The 24121-nt window shown below is 33.1% G+C and overlaps 1 protein-coding gene and 1 long non-coding RNA gene across 2 annotated transcripts in view; one reads left to right on the forward strand and one right to left on the reverse strand.

Annotated features, from left to right (window-relative positions):
* LOC132759390 (uncharacterized) overlaps nucleotides 1–24121 on the forward strand; it is a 114192-nt gene that overhangs the window by 26817 nt on the left and 63254 nt on the right. The gene's annotated exons all lie outside the window — the stretch shown is intronic.
* LOC132759407 (uncharacterized) lies at nucleotides 983–2732 on the reverse strand. The gene is made up of 3 exons (XR_009629706.1): nucleotides 2340–2732; nucleotides 2016–2106; nucleotides 983–1262 (listed from the first exon to the last, which is right to left on the reverse strand). It is a non-coding gene; the product is annotated as an uncharacterized LOC132759407 (long non-coding RNA).

Raw genomic sequence — 24121 nt, forward strand, 5'->3', positions numbered from 1 at the left:
CAAAATATCCATACATATATCTAATTTCTATTAAATACATATATGCATTAAACTTTATGCTTTAAACAAAAAAATAGAACTTTTTACAACATTACCATTAGACAGGATTAATTTTGACCCCAGTGACACTACTGAAGTTTTCCAGATTGTATGTAAATGATAAGCAGACTGGAAATCTATACACCTGACAATCTATTTTCCTTTCTTCGAATTTTTCCATGAATATGTGACCATAAGGCTTGGAATTTTTTTAACAACATAGCAATATTCTGAGGTATCCAATGCATTTCTCTGCTTAACTTCAGCTAGAAACTTGTTAAAAGAAAGTTTTTCACATATTTCCAATACAATTTAGGTGAAACATGTAGGTCCACTGGCATTCAGGGTTTCCATTAAGATCCAAAATTTGGAAGTAAAAGACTGCAAAATGTCTTGACATTGGAAGTAACAAAATATTGGTAAAGAAGAAAAAAGCATTACATTTTGGAAGTCACAAGCCAAATTCAAGGAGTGAAATGACTCACAAACTTCCATTAATGGAAGCCCTGCCATTACTATGAAAATGGTAGCCTGATGTTCATTTACAAGTGTTTATACCTTTATCATTCAAACAAAAAGTTTCTCCAAAAATTGTGTATTTCTCATCTAAACAAACAACTCGGCACATTTCAACATCTTACAGTTCACATATATTCGTCTTACATGTCCACAGATATATATACAATGGATAGGAAGCTCAGAAAATAGTTGATAGTCAGATTCAGATCCACAGTGCGATTCGGTGATAATCGGGTTTTCCCACTAGCCCCCGATTCTCGCACTTTCGTTAAACTTCGGCGATATCCATGAACTACTGTTTCCGTTGCCGACATTGTTTTTTTTTTAGAAATATCTGTGTGGAAAAGTGTGTATGGTACATTTTAACATAAATAACTATTGCTTCTTATGTAAGTAGAAAATGCTTCTTCTTTTTTTTTGTCAATGTTCCTCTTGGAATTGAAAATGGCGGTATTTTGGCTATTACCCAGGATGCATCAAATCTTGGAAAATCCCGAAACACATGATAACTTGCACTAGAACAACCCCAATAATACTGAATTTAACTGTATGACGTGTAAGTTACTTCTCCATCTATATTAAGCTCCATGACATGTCCAATCAATCAGTAAATCAATAAGTTGATTGATCATTAGAACATTCAATCAACAATCATAAATCAGAGAATGAATCATCGAGTCAATGAAATCGAGGAAATCAACACTCTGAAATTAAACAAATTACATCAACATAAAAATAGAGTTAAATCAATTTCCTTTGTCTGAAATGCATAATTATCATTTAAATAAAAACCTCCAAATTTATGGTCAATTACAATAAACCCATTCACACTTTCTATATGATCTACTTAAATAACCGAGGTATATCAAGTGAAAAAATACGAGTTACTTCCCTTATCTTCGAGTAAAATTGATATCTCTTATGCTTAAACAAAACCGCTAGTTTGTTCTGATTAAATGTCCGCTTTTAAAATGTATTACACCAATAGCAAACGTTGGATATTAGCTTCATCACAGTATATTCTTCAATACATCTTTTGACTCCACAGAGTATTCAAATGAACAGTTAACCCTACCACATGTCAGACCATTTTACATACAATTTATATAGTGAGAAAACAACCGGTTATCTTTATTCCAAAAACTACTGATAAGAAAAGCCTCTCGTCTGCTAGTTCTGAAAGTGTTTATCGTGTATTAAATATTTACAACACATTGAACAGCTTACTTTACCTGTAGGTATATTAACTTATAATATAGCTATAGCCTCTCGTCTGCTAGTTCTGAAAGTGTTTATGGTGTATTAAATATTTACAACACATTGAACAGCTTAATTTACCTGTAGGTATATTAACTTATAATATAGCTATATGCTTTATATTGGCCGCCACAATCATAAGTTCATTTAATGAAGTTATTATAAAATACATCATAATCATAAATAAATTCTAAACTCACCAGTTTGTGGAATTGAATGTACCAATAAAAGCATTATCTTCTTCAAACACGCATACTGTCAAACTCTCTCTCTCTCTCTCTGCTGTAACTTCTGCAAAATATAATAAACACAATGTGCAAAGTGATATGAATAAATTGTGAGATTCAGTAAACAGAGAGCTAGATTAACGGATTTTTCAGAAAACAATTCTCAAAGGTTCCAAATCACGAAAACTGATGACATTTCAAATCAGACCACACTCGTTACTTAATTAAAAAATCATCTATGACATACACTCTATAAAACACTAATTTAAACCAAATGCAACTCAAAATAATACTGACCAACTATCAATAATCCATATTTCCAATAAATTAAGAACACTTTGAACTTTTTACAAACAAAGCCGCTTAAACATAGACAAAACTAGTGATATTGCGGGAAAACAAGGGAAACAACTCAAACAACAACAAAAAATATATCAAGACACCTGAATTATCAACACTGTTACACATCATGAAATCCAAATAAGAATTCCAAAACAGATTACATTAAGTTCAAATAATATTGGTAAGTTTTCTGTACCTACTTTTAGAAAATGATGAGATCAGCTTTCACATACAAATATAGCGTCGAAAACTTTGTTTTGGTACGAACTACTTCCTTACGCAAAGTTAACGCGAATGAATACTAATGATATTTTTTACTGATTATATCCTGAAAACATAGAACGATAGAAATAACACAATCAAAAATGAACTACTGACAATTCAAAATCTTATCACTTGTGTGTGACAAGAAAATCTGTGTAGAACTACTTTGCGTTGTTCGGTACCCATTCTTCTATTGAAATCCCGCAAATTGTGATAGAACTGTATTCACTGCTAACGCAGCGAATACAAAAAATAGATGGCCATATGACAGCAGTAATTGCATAAAATAGGATAGCTTTCAACATCCGGATACTGGTACACTTTGTAAAAACAATCATTCTGTGCAACAGATAAACGTAATATGGATAAAACTAATAGGATATTCGTTTACAACAGTTCATTACCTATCCTAATACTCATTTGCAGGTGCACTTTCTTCTTGTAGAAAAAAATGAAAATATATAAATCAATGAATGATGGATACGGCATCAATGTAGACCACAACGATATTCGAAATCCGGGTTTTAGTAACTAAGGGCCAAGCTGTTAAACTAAGCCTGCAATTTCGTGAAAATAATATTACAATGCACATGCTTTTTGCATAAAGTTATTAAATACAAATATAACAACATATTTGTTTACTTATTTTTTACGAATCAAAATAAAACTAATTAACACAACAGGACATTAACTGATAATAATAACAGCTCCTTCCATAGGCCAAAATAAAAAGCATTCCATAAAAGACGACGCCGCTCACCGGCGTCGCCAATCATAAATAGGTTTATTATGTAATGTTATTACACACTATAATTTTCTAAAGTAGTATTAACCATGTTACTCTCCTGCGCATCGGTCGAATGTACCACTATCGCTCACTGTATGAAGTAACTTGAGTGTATTCAGCGAGCTGCGAAGGAAGCGTATAATCATGTTAAACAGGTTTTGAATACAAAAAAGACTTTAAGATCGTCTGAAATTAAAGAGATTCGGAATCTTCTATTTGACTGCGTGTAAAAAGTTACTCCCTAGGCAATTCAGCGGTTGTAGAATATTAAAATAAAGAAGAATTAAAAAAGACTATCGATTGTCGCCGATTGTTGGGTGGTCCGATTAGTTATCGATTTTCAAAGACAATTGGGACAACACTACTTGGGACCCTCGGAATATCGTACCGCGGCTCTATGTACTAAGCTATCCGGCCTCTTACACATTATTTCCACTAATAAGTGAACAGTTCTGAACCGTGACATATGTCTCTTTTATTTAATACACATATTGGTATACAAAATTAAGGACAAAATATTTTGCTGCTTTTTCAAGTAGCGTTTTAACCATTTAGCAATGACTTTAAAATTTGATAATATTAAATATAGTTTTGAAGTGACTATGGTTTTATTTTGTTTTATACTCGCATGTCAGTCTGCGTCATTCACATTAAGGCAATATACTAGATATACTTTTTTATACCAGCTTTTTGGAAGCATGCTTTATCAAATTCAAGATTAAATGTTTACAGAAGATATATAGCAAATAATAAATCATAATGAACAAAACATTATCTACCGGACTTCCTTAAAAACACTTCGTTTTATTGTAATCACATCTTCAACATACATGTATGATATATCGATATAATAAGATCGGTCCGAGCGGTGTTTATCGTTTATTTAAGACCGGTTTGGAGTTTGGATGCGCAGAAAAACAGATCCCACACGCTATTTTGTTCAAGCGGAGATGATTTCCGTATTTAGCAACCTATTGTCGCTAATTAAACAAAAGAAAATGAGATGAAAATATTTCACCTTACATTAAAAAAAATAAAATATTTTATCAATTTTTCAACAAATTCAACAAATAAAAGAGTTACTTTTGCGACTGCATCGATTATTATATTTACGTCGGTGCTCCACGAGTCAATTTTCATCACCCGACTCGATCGGATCATCTCGGCTATTATCAATAATCACTTGCTAAGGATCGAAAGTAGTTCTACCACGTGGTTGAAGATGGAGTGTAATTTTTAATAATGTGTCATGAATGTAAATATATTTGATCCAAAGGAAAATAAAGTCTGCTTTAGTAGAATATGATATGATTGAACAATCATAATCAATTTTAAAATGCTCATGTATAAGCTTAGTTTATTAGTTTAGGTTAGATATGGCCATAGCTGACGGTATAGAATAATTTTACTTTTGTCAATTTTTTTTCTTGTTTTTTTTTTTCTTTTTATTATTTATTTGTTTTTTGTTTTCTGTATACTAATAATGTTTAAATTAAATCATAAATTAATAATAAGAATCATTTTGTATATAAATACTGAAAGAGTTATACATAGACGGAAAATGTAATAAATTGTGTGAAACTTTAATATACAATGTAATAGAAATATTTCAGATGAAAATGATCTTATGTTGACATTTAAAAGATTAAAAAAATCATTGTTTATTACTAAAAGTAAAAAAGAGAAACGAAATATATTCATAGATCGTCATCAGTGGTTTTATTGTTTTGTAAGATGTATAATTTATTATATTACTAACATTGTAAACAAAGATACATGTAATTAGAAATTTACGTCTACACATAATTTTTTCTATTTATCTAAAATAAGTGGTCAACAATTTTCACTTTAAGATTAACTTAACAGCAGATCTTACTACAATGTATAAGTTTAATTGGTCAGCATATTGTACTATAGCCAACTGACTCCGCTGGTGGACATAGTGAGACAATGTGTTTCAATGTTGAAAAACACATCTATCCATTATATTTAATCCGGAAAATTCGTATTGTTTAGTTTTGTTGTTTGTTGTTTTTTTTGTTTTTTTTTAAGGGAAACATGCAAAATTCGAATTACCAACTACCTGCCGGTAGGTAGTGGGGGATTCAGAATAACCAACTACCAGCTAGTAGGAAGTAGGTTATTCGAATATCCAACTACCAACTACCTATCAAATTGACGCTTCTTCAGATTTTTATCAATATCTAAGATCGAGCCATTTTTGGTGCTTGATGAACATAGCGCTTTTATATTTCTTAGAGATAATTAAATAATAAAAAAAATGATAAAAGATATACTAGATTTCTGTGTCCACTTGTTTTATATATAGCCAAAGTGATTTTAGCTCCACCTTGAGAAACTGCTTATGAACAGAGGAAAATGATATTAACAGTGAAGTTTTAATTTATTTTGCAATGTTAGTAAAAATTGGTTTATGGTTTATGCCATATTTTCTTCTTATACTATATGGTCAGCAGACTTAACATACGGTGCCTTAGGAACACATGTATACTAGAATCTGCTGACCAGTTTACCAATTCCCGCATAAGCAGTTTGGGAAAAATGGCTGGTTATTTCCTTTGTTTGACGAATACTATTTTGCATTTGTTTTTTTCAAAAACTGTTGAAGGTATTTATTTCAATGTTGACTATTAAGGGCAAATAATTTGATAAGCATGTTTGCAGAGCACTGTCCCGTATTCTATGTCGCTTTTATCTTATTTTCCATCACTGAGAAAAACAAAGCGTGCTGTTGATGGTTTTCTTATTTATTATTTTATCATTGACGTAAAACATTTTAGAGTTGTAAGTTTATAATAGTTATTCCTTTTTTTCTTCAGGAAATGTCATTTGAACAAGTAATGCTATTGCAAAGTCGAAGCGTTGAACATCTCCTTATATTTTATTCCAACAAATTTCATATGTATGGTGAAACACACAGACTAACAATTCATAACGTTTTATTCTAAAGTTATATGGCGTATCATTTTAAGTTCTTTATTTTCAAACAGTTGTTGTTAACGTGATCGAGTAGCGTGTAAGATCGGAATATGTTGAAGCAAAGTCGCGTCGCCTCTTATGTCGCATCTGAATTTTTGAATTTAATTGTTGCATGGTTGACGCTAAATGTTGCAACAATCGCTAAAAGTCGCCATAAACCTTGTGGTAAATGTCGCAATTTCACACAGTCTGGACTTTACGTAAGACATCCCTAATGGTCACTATTAAGAACTGTAAAATTGACAACATAGGACAGCTATATGTCCTAAAAGATACCACTTTATATATATAAAATGTTACCATGCCCCACCCATTTTAAACTTAAAAAGCCTTATTCTAAATATCCCTAAAATGAACAAAAATAAGAGGCTGTTTCCAAAGTAAGTCTGAATTTTCTTATTAATAAAAGTATTTTGGTTGATCTTGCAAAGAATCCCGGACAATCCCCCTCCCGGACGATTCCCCTTCCATATTATTTTCACAACCCGGACATTTCCCCTCTCGTTATTTTAATAGGGTGGACTTTTCCCCTCCCGTTAGTTTTATGGGACGGACAATTCCCCTCCCGTTATTTTAGCAGAGCGGACAATTCCCCTCCCGTTTTTTCACAGAGCGGAACGTGACATTATACGGCCTTTAATCATAGCCGCCACTGTGTATAAAAAAATAAATAACCATTCTTATTAAAGATGAGAGTTTTTTCTCTTTACAACAAACTGTTAAAGATCGGAACTTTTAAGAAGCATTATTTCACAAAAGGTGACATTATACCGCCTTTAATCATTGCCGCCGCTGCTTAAGATGAACAAACTGTCAATAAAAAATCATTAATCAATGATGCCCTTAATTAAATGTGTCCTTGATTGCAAAACCAATTATTTACAATTATTTTACCGCTGCAGAAATCACGGTGCATATCCATATCGGTACCCTTTTTGCGAAATCTGCTCAAACGGTACCCTCTTTTAACACGCACGTGTGAAGTTGTAGTACATGAAAATCGGGTACATGACAAATCAGCACATAAATAAAACATTCTAGTGTTCCGTGGTATACATATTTTCTACATGTCATACCTCCTTTCCTTATTACAATGTAATTTTACTGGATTGTTATCCATCGCTGGTTTGTTTTTAGCAGAGAATGACCTGTGCATGTTCAAAGAGGGTACCGTTTGAGCAGATTTCGCAAAGAGGGTACCGATATGGATATGCACCGTGGAAATCACGGATGTAATATAAATCCGTGGTGGAAATGTATTGACGAAATAAAGATTATTTTAACAAAAAATGCGTTATGTTTTGTTTATATTCATGTCAATATAGACAAGCAAAATGTATTTAAAGCCGATTAAAAATACCTTTCACATAAACAATATTGTAACATTTATATGTTCAACAGCCACGGGAGGGAAATTGTCCGCCCTGAAAACAGCGGGAGGGGAATTGTCCGCTCTGCTAAAATAACGTGAGGGAAATTGTCCGCCCTGAAAAAATAACGGGAGGGGAAATGTCCGGATACCTCTTGCAAAATATAAAATACTTTTAACATGAAGTTTCCTTTTATTTTATTAGACTTTGAAAATATCAGGTACCATATTTGCTATTAAATTTGGCATTATTTAGCCAATAAATACCTACAATAATCATTTAATAAAAATCAAACGATTTTTCTTTCATTAAGGGATTCATAAATAATGTTATATCACATCATCGTGTTAGTAGCTTTCGGTGAATACACTCCTGATAAATGTTTATATTAATGTACGAAAACTGTTCTGAAACTCAACATCATTTTCATAACCATACAGGGCTCAATCTGTAATCAGCTATGTTGTGCTTATTGGCAACAATGTTTACAAGTTTCTTACAGAATTGTCTTTGCTTGTACAGGCTGCTAAATAACAAAAAGAAAAAGATGAAGTATATTTGGCTACACAAAATTCTGGTCAGTGCAGGCCCTGTCATGCTTTTCCTTTACCTAGTCATCATCAACATCATCATCTACATCATCATATACATCAACATCATTATCGTCATCATCACCATCATCATCGTCATCATCAACATCATCATCGTCATCATTAACATCATCATCTACATCAACATCATAATCAACATCATCATATACATCAACATCATCATCATCGTCATCATCAACGTTATCATCGTCATTATCATCTATATCATCATCAACATCATCATATACATCAACATCATCATCGTCATCATCACCATTATCATCGTCATCATCACAATCATCCATCATAATCATAATCAGCAGGAGCAGCAGCGACATCATCATCATGATCATATTCATCTATGTGTGCACATGTGACATTTCATGCTATTGATTTACGATAAAATGGTAATAGCAAAAACGCGCTAATTAGCAGGGGCGTGGGGCGACGCGTGTCATTTATTAAACTAATTAGCTAATAAGCGCACTCCCTCGTTTCGCACCCTGCTTATGAGCTTGTTTTCGCTGCGCGCTGTTTTTTTTCTTCATCTCACTCCGCGCAATTACGGGGCGACGATTTATCTATAAATTCATTGAACGCGCTTTAATTTTGAGTAAAAATAATATGATGAAATGAAACAAATATAATTGTGAATAAAAAAACTTAAAAGGAATCTTTAAACCACTTGTACTAAAACAGTTTCAAATTAATTTTTGCAAGTAAAGCCATCACCCCCCCCCCACCTGCCTTAAAAAAGGGGGAAAAGAAACTTCATATCATGGAGTTGACCAGAGACCTTAAGATCTACCAACACACCACACCGCGCTGACGTGTGAAGCAATATATTCGTTAGATACCTGTGTTTATCCAATGATCTTTACGAAAGTAAATGAAGTGCAGGACAATACTGGTGTATATATTTCCTTCAATATCCAAATATGAAATTACACAATTATAGATGATGATTGAGTCGTTTATATCTCAGTTCTTATGTATTGAACAATATTTGACAAGTACTGTTTGTCTAATGTCAGAGTGACGTTTCATCTTACGTGTACACAAGTCACAGTTCCATAAATTGTCTTTATTTAGTTATTTACAAATGTATTTATTATTTATTTATTTTACATCAGACATTAGTAGTTTCGCACGTTATATAAACTGGTAATGCAGTGCGTCAACTAATCAATGTGTTGAATTGCTAAATTGTCAATTTTCGAAATGAGTACAGGTTAACAGATGAATAATATATTAATAATATAAGTCATATGTTGCAGTTCAAATAGGAATATCCGTAACGAGGGGACCCCGCTCATTGGGCGGTAACGAGACAAAACGGAATACCTTAATGGTAACTGTTATCATACAGGACACATATCACTCATTCTCACTTAAGTACGACATTCCATGTCTTCAATGTTCTATGAACATTTGTGGAGATATATAAGCCCGAACATTCTTGTAAAATGTTTTAACAATTGGTACTGCATCAAAGATTTAATTTGAGCGCAAGTTTACTAGCCTATTGGTTTGATTTTGCTAGTGACAATTGCTTTTGCAAGGAAGGGGTACGAAAAACAGCATGTCTTCAACTAAATCGAAGTATGTTTCAATGCACGTATCTTCGTACAAAAAGTCGTGGTTAACAGTAACTACAGCTTATTTTCGTTATTCTATTGCAGATTTTGACATATAAAACTGTTTTTGATATTACGAAAATTAATTTTCTCAAAATCAAATTTGAATTGCTTGTCTTCAAAGTCGAAATCATTTACGAGTCTTAATTGCAAAACAATGTTAATTATACATGGTAACTTATAAATGGTTATTTCAATAGCAATATTAAGTCTACAATAATATAGTTCACAGAAAATATGAAGATTAAGAGTATCTGTGTAACCATTTTGTTAAGGATACTTACTTTCATATACGAATACATTCAAACTTATACTTCAATCACAAAATGAAGTAAAGATGAAAACAGGCGTGTCCCGTATCTGGCTGAACTGTCCCGTAAATGGTAAAATTAATTTTGGAATATTCATTCGAGTTATAGGAAATTTTGAGTCCACGCTTATCAATGAAAACGCAATAATATTGGAGTATCTTGTATTAACTGTAAGATAGAATTTCTTTGGAGCAGATATAGTGAGAACTAACTAGTATTTGTCCTTAATTAAACACATTCTGAAAACTTTATAACATTTTCATAGATGTTTCATTTAAATGGACAATGACTTTTCATGCATCTTGATATAAAATATTTTAGTTTATTTAGATACTTAATATCTGTTTAAACAAACATACTGTACATTGTTTTGCAGTTCAATTATAAGATAATAGTAATAAGATTGACTTGTCCCGTAAATGACCAGAGCGAAAGAAAATTATAAAATAGTGATTTTCTCAATGAAAGTGATATTTCTATGAGAAAAAAATGTTTGTTTTGATTCGTACCATTGTTTTCGTTTACTACAACTTGGATTTTATGCAAATCTAGCAATTTTGTTGAACTTCTAAGACCATTTATACGATCTTTTACTCATTTTTTTACTATTTTAGTTCAATTGTTTAAATATTGATAATAAAGCCCAACCTTGCCAAAAGGAATATCTGCTCCATTTCATTAATAAATATAAGTTAATCTTCAATCATTATAAATATATAATTCAAAGTATTTACAGTTCTTTCTGTCAATCCATAGCATCTGGAGACTGGGTCACTTACGAGACAATTGAAAAATCATTTACGAGTCCTTAATAAATTGTCAATATATGAGATGATGTAAATTATTTCACATTTGACAATTGAATAATAAATAAGTAGGTACTTTCAAGAATTCGTCAGTAATTTTCACATTTTCTTACTCGTCCATTGTATGGATCTGTGGATTTTGTAAGTTATTCATTTTGAAAATGAGATTTAAGCATATTCGATATAAAATGCATTTCCAAAAGATGTATTTTTGTCAGTCTCTTTATTTAAAGAGACAAAATAAAATCGCCATACCATATACACAAATTTAAGGACCAGTGTCTCGAAAATGACGAAATTTATTTTCTCGTTCTATCCAGAAAACCTGTCATAGGGAAAAATCTAGGACATCTGTACTGGTAATATTTTATATTTAAGATGTCGAGATACTTATAATTTTGGAATGGAATAAAATTCTAATATACAAGAAAGTTCATTTTTCAGTTCTAGAATTTATGAAATGTCGTACTTAAGTGAGAATGAGTGATTAATGGTAACTGATATCATACAGGACACATTAATGGTAACTGTTATCATACAGGACACTTAAATGGTAACTGTTACCATACAGAACACTTTTATGGTAACTGTTATCATCATGGAAAGTATGTATATCATAATTATTATAACTGATTTGATTTAATTGATAATGTTTCAATTATCCTTCAGATGAAACAAGGCAGGACAGACAGAAGAATGAACGCATTTTTCAGAGGTTTTTTGAGAGGAGACGTTATCACCGGATGAAAACAAGTAAGATTTTACTTAAATACGCTAGGCATGTAGCTTTCCATAATTGACATACAGTCAAACCTTCGTAAGAAACAATCGCCGATTTAAGACCACCCACTTTTTGAGAAACCTTCATTAAAAATGTGATTTCCGAATAAATACCTAAATTTGTATATAAAGACCATGCATGTTCTCTGTTTTCCGTTCCCGTTCCAGTCCGTAACAATATGTTGTTATTAATGTTTTGTTGGAGTATTCCTTAATTTGTCCTCGGATGAGTAAGAAAATTTTGAGTGTGATTCCCGCTAGGCGGTGGTTTATGTTTTTTAATGTACACACGATTTCTTCACAGGTCCTGCCGAAACATTATAACTGAAGACATGAAATTATTTTAATAGAATGTAACTTGATATACAAGTTTGCTAATGTCTTGTATCAATAAATAACAGGGAAATTCAGCAGCATCTCTCCTAGAATAAAATGAGCTTCCAATAAATGAAAATATGTCATGCTAAAAAATTGTTTAACGAGAAATAGTTGGAGTTAAAAGAATATATACATCAATATAAAATATTTTTTTCTTACGGAGATCCATAATGTGTAAAAGATACTTTTTTGTTGTCAAGTAGAGGTGAATTAGTTATATTTTTTTATAAAATATCGACTATTAGATGGCAATTGATAAAAAACTGATAGAAATGTAATAATAATATTAATAAAAATAATAATAATAATAATAATAATAATAATAAAATGATAATAATAATAATTATATAAAAATTATTGGGTTATAAAATATAAACGGTCTAAAGTATACGCGGGTTGTACAATATATTTGTGCACATGTAGATACTTTGCATCAATCATTCCTCTTTTGACAGTAAAACAAGTTATGACATAAAAAAGAAATGCCACTTTACAAGCAATAAAAGATTTTATCACACACCCGTGTCGATTTTGCGACTCCGTAAATATGGTATTGCACGGCCGTGCATATATATTGACGTGACGTCATTAGCGTTATTCAAACATAGTGTAAAGACGCGCTAAATGTTAGCGTCATATACTTTAGGCGCGTCAATGAAAAATGACTTATTTCACTTTAAACGGTCTTTATTTTGGGTATGTGATAAATAGAATATTAAATTCGTGTAAGTTCATTACTGAATTAATTGCACTTGTTGAATAAAATAATATTATGCTCGCTAGAGGCTCGTATAATATAATTTCATTTAACTCGTGCAATAAATTCAGAATTGAACTTACGCTAATTCAATATCCTCTATATAATACAATCACAGCTGCAATGGCGCGCGTTAAACGCATGACGTCAAAGTCACCGTCATAATGTTACAGCGTCATACACGTTTTCACAACTTTTTAATTATTCCCCATTACATTCGATGCATCGCATGTTGCGGTCAACCCATTTCTTAAATGTGACCCTGTAAAGGTCACTTGGAATTGTACAAATGATTCAGAATGCTGCATTTTGAAAATCATGAAGTGTTTTGAACATCCATCCCTTCAGCTGTTTTTAATGTGTGGGAAAATATAATCATAGGAAAGAGTACCAGTTGTGTACCAAACTAAATTATGAACACTACTTTATAAATATAGAGTTACGGCGCCATTTAATAGTTTTATTGATTTAAAAAAATGATTACAAAAATACTATACCCTAATACCAATTTATCAACTCTTTGACGACCACACGGAAAAGTTACAATAGGGCAAATGACGTCATATTTTCTAGTGACGTCAGGAATACGTAAACACAGTTTCCCTGAATTTTGACGTTTATTTGTAGTGCTTAAAGGATACCCAATTTTTTGTCGTGCGCCGGTTTTACGTTACTAAGGTAACTGTATAATGAGTCGTTTTCACGACACGCCGGTCACACGGCCTTTTTCTTTTGTTTCCTTATTTGAGAAAGATTTCACTTTAAAGTGATATATAATTCATGCTGTTTATCAATTACTCTCACGACAATATCTGCGATGCACGAAAACTGTACGGGACCGGGCAATTCAGAAAAACAATCGAAAATCTGTGAAAAATATGTTAAAGGCATATCGACCTAATGGAGTAAACACTAACGAATAACGCGGAAGACGACATACAACGACATGACGGGCGTCGCTCACTGACATAACGTCACTTCCTTTTGTGGTTTGGTTTGTTTGAATTAAGTATATAAAAATTAATTAAGTGAATAACGAATAATTCTAACACTATCGGAAATTTTTCTATATAAACAAAGAAGGCCCGAAGCGTGCATTATTCTATAACAATGCACTCGCCGTTCTTATTATCTCCCTGTGTATTTTCACATTGAGGGCGCCATTTTGTTTGAAAAATCTGATAAACAAAAAAAACAGTTTTTTGTCGAATTTTGTTGTGAAAACTATCCAGAATGAAAGAAAATGGTCTAACTAAGAAGATGAATCCGAACACTAAAAACTATAATTCAGTCGTTAACGCTGTACAGACGTTTAACCCTTTACCTCATATATATGCGAAACAACGCACTTTCGACCCCCCCCCCTCTTTTTTTAGGCCTAAAATAGTGAAAATATCTCCTATTTGGGCCCCAAACACATGTTTTCGTTTGAGAAATGTTGCTAAAAAAAGTTAGCACTTTTTCGGCGCCGCCCCTCATCCAAAAGATACATCAGGGGGTTGCCAGAAGGGGGATGTGCCCCCTTCTGTTGGGGGGGGGTTAAAGGGGGGCGGAGTCCCCCTCATCGCCAAGAAAATTTTGGACTTGTAAGAGGCTTAAAATGACCCCGGGTCGATCATAAGGTAACGTGTAACCAGCGCAGAAAAGCCTTTGACTCTATCTCAATACCTTGTGAAGTTGCAGCACTTTGAAATAAATTTTGATGGAAAAAATCGAGGCAAAATAGTGATTTTTGGCAATTTTGAGATGTCCCCTCGTTGCCATGGTAAAGGAAATCTAAGACTGAACATGTAGTTACAAAGGCAATGGTTCAGTCAATATTTGTGCCAAGTTTGATTAGAATTGATTTATTGTGTCGCCTCTACGCAGTAGTGGCGACATATAGGGATCACTTCTCCGTCGTCTGTCTGTCCGTCCGTCCGTCCGTCCGTCCGTCTGTCTGTCTGTCTGTCTGTCCGTCTGTCCGTCTGTCCGTCACAAAACTTGTCCGGACTACTCCTCATAAACTGCTGGTGCAATTTCATCCAAACTTTACAGGAATGATCAGTACCAAGTCTAGTTGTGCATTTTGTCAGCATTTTCCGGTTCAATGATTTTTGTCAGAGTTATGGCCCTTTAATAATTTTTAATTTTACAGTTTGTCCGGACTACTTCTCTTATACCACTAATGCAATTTCATTGAAACTTTACAGGATTGATTTGTAGCTCAAGGCCTTGCGCATATTGCAAGGGTTTTTCGGTTGAATGATTTTTGGCTGAGTTATGGCCCTTTGATAAAAAGGTGTTTTTATCTGTGTGTTGCCAGATACGCAAAAGCTTGTCTGGACTACTTCTCATAAACTACTGGTGCAATTTTATCCAAACTTTACAGGAATGATCAGTACCAAGTCTAGTTGTGCACTGTCCGTCTGTCTGTCCGTCTGTCACAAAATTTGTCCCAACATGAAATTGGCCATCATGAGGCGACACATGTGATTACTGATCGCTCTTGTTTAAAGTTATACAGTATATCATTTAAGTTCTTTATTGTCAAACAGCTGTTGTTAACATTATCGAGTTGCGTATACCTTAAAAGATTGGATGATGTTGAAGCAGCGTTAAAAGTCGCGTCGACTTTGCAAAGTTGACGCTAAATGACGCAATAAACGTTAAATGACGCAATAACCCTGATCCTAAGTGTCGCACTTTCACACAAAAAGTCTGGACTGTAAAGGTAAGACACCCCTAATGGGCACTAAAAGGAACTATAAAATTGACAAAATAGGACAGTTATATGCCTAAAAGGATACAACTATGCAAAATTAAAACAAAGTTTACCGTGTAGTTTATGAGTTATAAAACTTTGGTTTTAGAAGGCTTATTTTTAGAAATGAAGAATCTCTAAATAATCTTTAATATATCATCATTATGAAAAACGTTTTCCTATTGACCATTGTGAATTAACAAATAATAGCATCCAGGTAACAATTCACACGCGTAAAACGATTGTTTTGATTATATCGATTTGATAAAATTGAAACTGTAAACATGCTACTTAGATAAATTGCTAACTGTATTTATAAATGTATAACTTCAAATTTTCGACATGTAGATCTAGAAATGTAAATGATAGAACGTACACAATACGTTTAATGCTGTGCATCATGACGTTGAGAATGTAACTGCATCAACTTGACACACTCAACTCAATCTAACGCGATTAACTTTTGTAAACGATTTTTCCACTTCCATAATAGTATTTGACATTGTTACGGAATTAGACGAAAATTAAAACGTATTCTAGTGTAGGATATTCAAGTAATGCAAAATTGGTTAAGACATAATGTAACAATGTAACTACGTTTATACTGATAATGAGCATAATAATATGCAAAAACTAAAGTTGGTGAATTTACATAAGGGATTATTCCCATATATAATGACACACAGCATTTTTATTGACATGAGCGATAGTGTTTGTGTGCCTTCAAACGTTACACGGTAATACCGTGAATTTTTCCCATTTTAATGTTGAAATAAATATTCAGTGAATCCTAGCATCCCTGTTTATCTCCATTGGGAGGTATTTTGAGTCGTAGGATGTGATTTAACCTTTTATTATTAAATATATGTTAGCTGACGTAGGTTAAGGTCTTTTTATGCATTAGACTGAATCAATAACAACTCTTAAATATGTGTATACATGTTGTCATTAGCTGTTACCTAAACTTGCTGTCTATCTGATCAAATTCAGAAAACTATTTTTATGTACATGAAATTCTACACAGAATATTTATTTAGTTTTGTAAGTGATGGCTTTCTAAGAGATAAAATAAACAAGGTATACTTTATTATTATTATTGAAAAACAAACTGGTAAAAATTGTAAAATATATCTATACAGTATGGTAAAAATAAAAAAAGTTAAATACGAAAAGGTACATACAACTTTGGTTATACTTTTACTATTGTTTAAAGTTTGCTGTTGTCCAGTCATACGCTAGTATTCAGGTCACTAATGTAATAGTAAATGCTACTACTAGGAAAGACAACAGCCAGAATTTGGTCTGTATTAGTATTTAGTCGTAACAAAATCTCTATCAGATGTTGACTTGAATATTTGAAAGTGGTACGGTAGCAGCAGCTTAACTGTCCTATGCTAATTGGAATTCCCACAGTAAAATTAATTTGTAGTTGAATATAGTCTTATCAATAGTTTTTACTTCCTTGAAAAATATTTAACCTCATGACAGTAAGTAACCTAGTGAGTCTTTTTATCCCCCGCCGAAAAGGCGGCGGGGGATATAGAAATAGTCTCCGTCCGTCCGTCCGACCTTCCGTCCTTCCGTCCGTCCGTCCTTCCGTCCGACATGTTTGTCCGGAGCATATCTGAAAAAAGTATTTGAGGCATCACCTTGAAACTTCATAGATGGATATATCATATTAAGGAGGTGTGCAGTGCACAAGAATGATAACACTACCCTGCATAATTTTTGAGTTATTGCCCTTTGTTATTTTTCAATCTTAATTTTTCACCTGAGTGGAGCTAAACTCAAAAAGTTTTTGAGATATCAACATGAAATGTCATAGTTAAATAGATCTTATTGAGGAGGAATGTTGTGCACAAGAATGATAACTCTTTCCTATATAATTTTTGAGTTATTGCCCTTTGTTCTTTTCCATGCTATTTTGTCCAGAGCTTATCTCAAAAAGTATTTGAGGTATCAACTTGAAACTTCATAGGTGGATGGATCTCATTGAGGAGGAGTGCATTGCACAAGAATGATAATTCTACCCTGCATTATTTTTGAGTTATGCCCTTTGTTATTTTTCAAAATTAATTTTTGTCCAGAGCATAACTCAAAAAGCCTTTGAGATATCAAAATGAAACTTCATAGGTGCATAGATCTCACTCAGGAGGTAAGCAGTGCACAAGAATGATAACTCTACCTTTCATAATTTTAGAGTTATTGCCCTTTGTTATTTTTCATACCTAATTTTTCAAGTTGAGCATAACTCAAAAGTGTTTGAGATGTCAACATGAAATATCATAGGTGGATAGATTTTATTGAGGAAAAACGCTGTGCACAAGAATGATAACTCTTCCATGTACATTTTTTGAGTTATTGCCCTTTGTTCTTTTTCATACTATTTTGTCCGGTGCTTATCTCAAAAAGTATTTGAGGTATCAACTTGAAACTTCATAGGTGGATGAATCTCATTGAGGAAGAGTGCAGTGCACAAGAACAATAACTCTACCCTGCATAATTGTTAAGTTATTCCCGTTTATTTATTTTCAAAATTGATTTTTGTCCAGAGCATAACTCAAAAGGACTTTGAGATATTATTATGAAACTTCATAGGTGCATAGATCTCACTCAGGAGGTGTGCAGTGCACAAGAATGATAACTCTACCTTTTATAATTTTTGAGTTATTGCCCTTTGTTATTTTTCATACTTAATTTTTCAATTCAATTTGTTTCTCAAAAAGTATTTTTGGTATCAGCTTCAAACTTCATAGGTGGATAGATTTTACTGAGGAGGGATGCAGCACCCTACCCTGCATTATTTTTCAGTTATTGCCCTTTGTTATTTTCAGCCATCAGTATTCACATAGGTTTCAAATCTGTAATCACCATATCCATCAGTTTTCATTACCAAAAGACCTCTTAAAATGGAATTATTCTGCTCTACTACATATACATTCTTCCAATGAGCAAACACATCCGGCGGGGGATGGCCATGTTGACATGGCTCTTGTTATTATTATTATTAGTTTCTTTTTCTAGGAAATGTGGTATCTACAACGTTTTAAAACTTATATCCCTATAATCCTTTAAAGTCCGCTGATGTTGATTGTATAAAGGCATAGAATTTCAATCATGCAAGTGAAATATGTTTGGTGAATAACTTAACACATAAAAGGTGTTGTAAACGGAAACTACGCTGTTTCTTGTCGCGGACGGTTAATACCGACAATGAGCGGATAAATACGTTTATTTACGATGATGTAGTGGGCGGAAAAATTGGCGGAGCTTACGTTATCTCCTATTAAAAAACGTGTAAAGCTGGATTATGCTGATCCGAATCTTGATAGTTCTACAATGTAAAGCTAAGAAAGTAACTTCTGTTTTGTCGGCTTATACACGATTAATGAGTATTCGAACACTTGGTATTGCTACTTTAAGCAAACAGTTAATGTTTTGTCGTTTAACAAAATGTATTTTGTTGAAATGCATGTTTACAATGTTAAATCGGCAAAGTCAATCCAAGAATGCAATATTGGAGTTTACATACAATGAAATACAATTGTATTTTGTCCACTAACAAACTGTTCAATTCAGGTCAACAAGGCTAGATTTTTGATAACGAATAGCCTCCATACATATTCATCAGTGATGGAACAATTTTTTAAACATTTTTCTTTTTTGTTTGTTTTTGCTTTTGATGCGAATTCTTTAGTAGTAGTGAAGAAATGGTAAAATTTTGATTTACTTAAAATTCATTTATTCTATGTTTTGAATATTTTTTTACGATATGTTCTTTTGTCACGGAAGTAATAGCAGACGACAATAATTGTTTCATTTTATTTCATATTATTGGTGACTTATGATGTGATACATGCATAATTATAGTTCACTCTTATTAACGGTTTCGATTAGATATTTACCACTTATTTATATTTGAAAGCTGAGTTATACGCTAAAATATTAAAGTCTAGTATCTGCTTGAATACAAATAGGTAATAATTAGCCGAAAAAAAGTTATTTTATATTTCTCATCGTGACATTTTACATTGAATATTATCAAGGCTTTTTCAACATGGAAAATGAAAATATCAGATACATGAAGGATAAACATGAAACAGGTTATGTATAGGTTTAATAATTAAGACTAGGTTCGGTTGGCCCGGTTGGGGGAGGCGACTCTGTAAGAACTAGATCTTTTGCAGGCTTACTTTATAACTTACTGACATAGAAATGCATATGTCAACCTCGGGACATTCAGTATCATACAAATCAAAATATGTGACAGTCTAAGTACATGTCTTTTATTGTCAATAATGTAAACAGTATTAAAGCCGTGAATGTATACTATTAAATTGGTGGTTATTTCACCACAAATGATAGTAACAGCATCATCGCCATGAATGATTAATGATGTTTCAAAATATACACAAATATTTATAACCTTGTGTTTTTCTCTTGTGGAGAAATTAGTGGACGAATTAGTTCATGTATTGAGTATTTATTTACCCTTGTTGTTTTCTCCTTTATACGTATTATCGTTCTTAGTTTTGTTGTTTTAGTCTACCACGGGTATTGCTCTGCAGATGTTGTAGAGATTTTTTATTCTCTAATATTTGTTCATATATTTCTTTCTTCATTACCATGTATTTTACTGAACTTGTTATTATTTTTTTGTTTTTAAATAATAAAATATTTGATCGACATATACAAGCTGATATGTTCTGCAAATAAAATGTTGTACAGCACTTGATTTTTTTGACATTTTATAAACCAGTTATTCAGTCAAGTTTATATTTGGTCCAAATTTCAAGTACGACTGTAGAATTATCAACATCGCCGACAAGACATTTACATGATAGCCCCAAACGATAACCTAACAAAAAGCGCGTACGGTCACGTGACGGAAAGTAGCAAGGCACGTAAATATTGCACAGGGTAAATATCAAAATTTATGACTTATAGCGTAAGAGAGTCGTCTTAATAAATTGTGAAAATGAATTCGAACATTGGTACTTCTGAAAGGACTTTATCTCAGATCTTAAATTCATCTCAAGAAATGGAAAATGAGGATTTATTTCAAAACCAAGGTAACTCTCAGGTGGGGTATATGAACAATATGGCGGATGAAATGGCGGATAGCGGTCAGTGGTCAACAGTACAAAACAAAGGAAAACGTAAACGAATAAATACTGGTAGTGTCAATTTTGAATCATATGAAACAATGACCCCAGACGAAAAGCTAAATGTGTTATTTAACAAAATGATTAATATAGAGAAGGGACAAGAGTCGTCAATTTTGAAAATCACAGATTTACAGGGTGAAATACAAAATGTAAACAGTCAAATCGACACACATAACACCCATTTGAAAGCTCTTTCATACAAAGTTATCGATTTAGAAACAAAAATCAGAAGAAAAAATGTGATAATTTATGGCCTTGAGGAGAGATACACGGGCAGAGATGCAATATATGATGACTTAAATGATTTCTTTAACCAGAAAATGTGTATTGACTATGATGATTTGTGTATTGAATCAGCTGAGCGTCTTGGGACATTGAACAATTACCGTAATAACAATACAGCGAAAAAGCGCACAATCATAGTAACATTCCGTTATCCACACAATGTCGACACTGTCATGAGAAATGCACGAATTCTTGCAGGTACAAAATATGCTGTCGATAGAGATTACCCACCCGAAGTAAGAATTGCTAGGAAAAAACTTTGGCCTGCGTACAAAGAGTACCGTAAAAACCGTTCGAATCGTGTGCAATTAAAATACCCAGCAGCGCTTATTGTAAATGACAGGGTCATGATAGACGAGTTTCCGTGCTGGGACGAAATCATGAGCACAAACACTAAAACGTTAACCGGTAAGGACCAATTTATAACAACCCAGCCAACGTTGTCAAGCCTTTTACATTCTAGAGACAACAACATTAATAGCCAAACACATGCAGACGGATGTAGTCCTGTCAACGACGCAAAATTCAAGAAGTGAAGAAACAAACCTTAAACAGGTAAAACCCACAGAAAGTAAACAAACAACACGTGGTAGGCCAAAATCTAGGACGACATCATTAGCCAGTCAGCGAAGAGTTCGGTCTGTCAGTACTCGTCCAGTGAAACATACGTCATCAAATCAACCAATGGAAAACGCGCATCAATCACAGAGGTCAAAGGGCGCTGACTAGCGGGGTTCAAGCGGTGTTCATGTAAACATTGCATGTGATAATAATGTTGTGAGATTCGCTTTATTAAATGTACAGGGACTGATTTCTAAACGTGTTAACAAATTGAAGAGTGTAGAAATTATTGAAATATTTAATAAAAATGACATTATTTGTTTTACGGAAACATGGGGGAGTTTTGAACATGATTTTTGTGTCGCCTCTACGGAGTAGTGGCGACATATAGGGATCACTTCTCTGTCGTCTGTCTGTCCGTCTGTCTGTCTGTCTGTCTGTCCGTCCGTCCGTCCGTCCGTCACAAAACTTGTCCTGACTACTCCTCATAAACTACTGGTGCAATTTCATCCAAACTTTACAGGAATTATCAGTACCAAGTCTAGTTGTGCATATTGTCAGCATTTTACGGTTCAATGATTTTTGTCAGAGTTATGGCCCTTTAATAATTTTTAATTTTAAAGTTTGTCCGGACTACTTCTCTTATACCACTAATGCAATTTCAATGAAACTTTACAGGATTGATCTGTAGCTCAAGTCCTTGCGCATATTGCACGGGTTTTCCGGTTGAATGATTTTTGGTCGAGTTATGGCCCTTTGATAAAAAGTTTTTTTTTTCTGTGTGTTGCCAGATACACAAAAGCTTGTCCGGACTACTCCTCATAAACTACTGGTGCAATTTCATCCAAACTTTACAGGAATGATCAGTACCAAGGTTAGTTGTGCATTTTGTCAGCATTTTCCGGTTCAATGATTTTTGTCAGAGTTATGGCCCTTTAATAATTTTTATTTTCAAAGTTTGTCCGGACTAGTTCTCTTATACCACTTATGCAATTTTAATGAAACTTTACAGGATTGATCTGTAGCTCAAGTCCTTGCGCATATTGCACAGGTTTTCCGGTTGAATAATTTTTGGTCGAGTTATGGCCCTTTGATAAAAGGGTGTTTTTTTTCTGTGTGTTGCCTGAGTGAGATACGCAAAAGCTTGTCCGGACTACTCCTCATAAACTACTGGTGCAATTTTATCCAATCTTTACAGGAATGATCTGAGTACCAAGTCTAGTTGTGCACTGTCCGTCTGTCTGTCCGTCTGTCACAAAATTTGTCCAAATATGAAATTGGCCACTATGAGGCGACACATGTGATTACTGATCGCTCTTGTTATGTAGAAGGCTTTCAATACTTTTTCTTAAATAGAGATGTAAAACTAAAAGGAACGACTAGGAATTCGGGTGGTCTGCTGATATATGTTAGAAACAAATTTGTGACACAAAATATGTTTTTGTTTGATTACTCCGATTCACATTTATGGTTAAGATTTCAATCTCAACATTTTAATTTTGGGACAGACCTTTTTCTTTGTTTATGTTATATTGTACCGACAAATTCAAGTAGAAACATGCAAGTTGAGAGCAATATATACGCTACAATTATAGACAATATTTTATACCTTCAAAACACGTATGGTGATGAAAATTGTACATTTATGCTCTTGGGAGACTTAAACTCGAGGGTTGGCCTCTTACCCGATTACGTGGTTGATGATTCTGATATTTTATTTAATTGTGATTTACTTCCAGATGATTATACTGCTGATTCACTTTACCTCGTTTTTCACAGGATGAATATACCAATTCAAATGGTATTTACTGCTTGACTTTTTAAAACAAACAGGGCTTAGAATAGCTAATGGGAGGGTAGGGAATCCTGAACAGTCGGGGTCTTATACTTTTGTAGGTTATAATGGGTCAAGTGTTGTAGACTATTGTATTGTTGATATTCAAATGTTAACTGAATTTAAATCATTTATAATACATGAACCTAATTTATTATCTTACCATTGTTTGATTGAGTTTACCTTGAAGGGTAGTATGTATGCAACTAGTGATGTTATAAATATTCACAACGAACCAGAGTTTAATGAACTCAGTAGTTGTTACAAATGGAATAATGATTATAAAGATTTATATGTTGAAAAAATAAATAGTGAACAGTTTATTTCTACAATAAATGACTTAAACCAATCTGTAGAAAATGCTCAATGTTGTAATGATATTGACAGTAATATTGAATGTTTTGTTAGTTGTATTGATCAAGTTTGTTCACCAATGTTTAAGAAAACAGTTAAATGTAATGCTCAT

This window comes from Ruditapes philippinarum, unplaced genomic scaffold (genome assembly GCF_026571515.1).
Source record: "Ruditapes philippinarum isolate M1 unplaced genomic scaffold, ASM2657151v2 ctg3430_1_1_1_1, whole genome shotgun sequence".
Taxonomy (NCBI): Eukaryota; Metazoa; Mollusca; class Bivalvia; order Venerida; family Veneridae; genus Ruditapes; species Ruditapes philippinarum.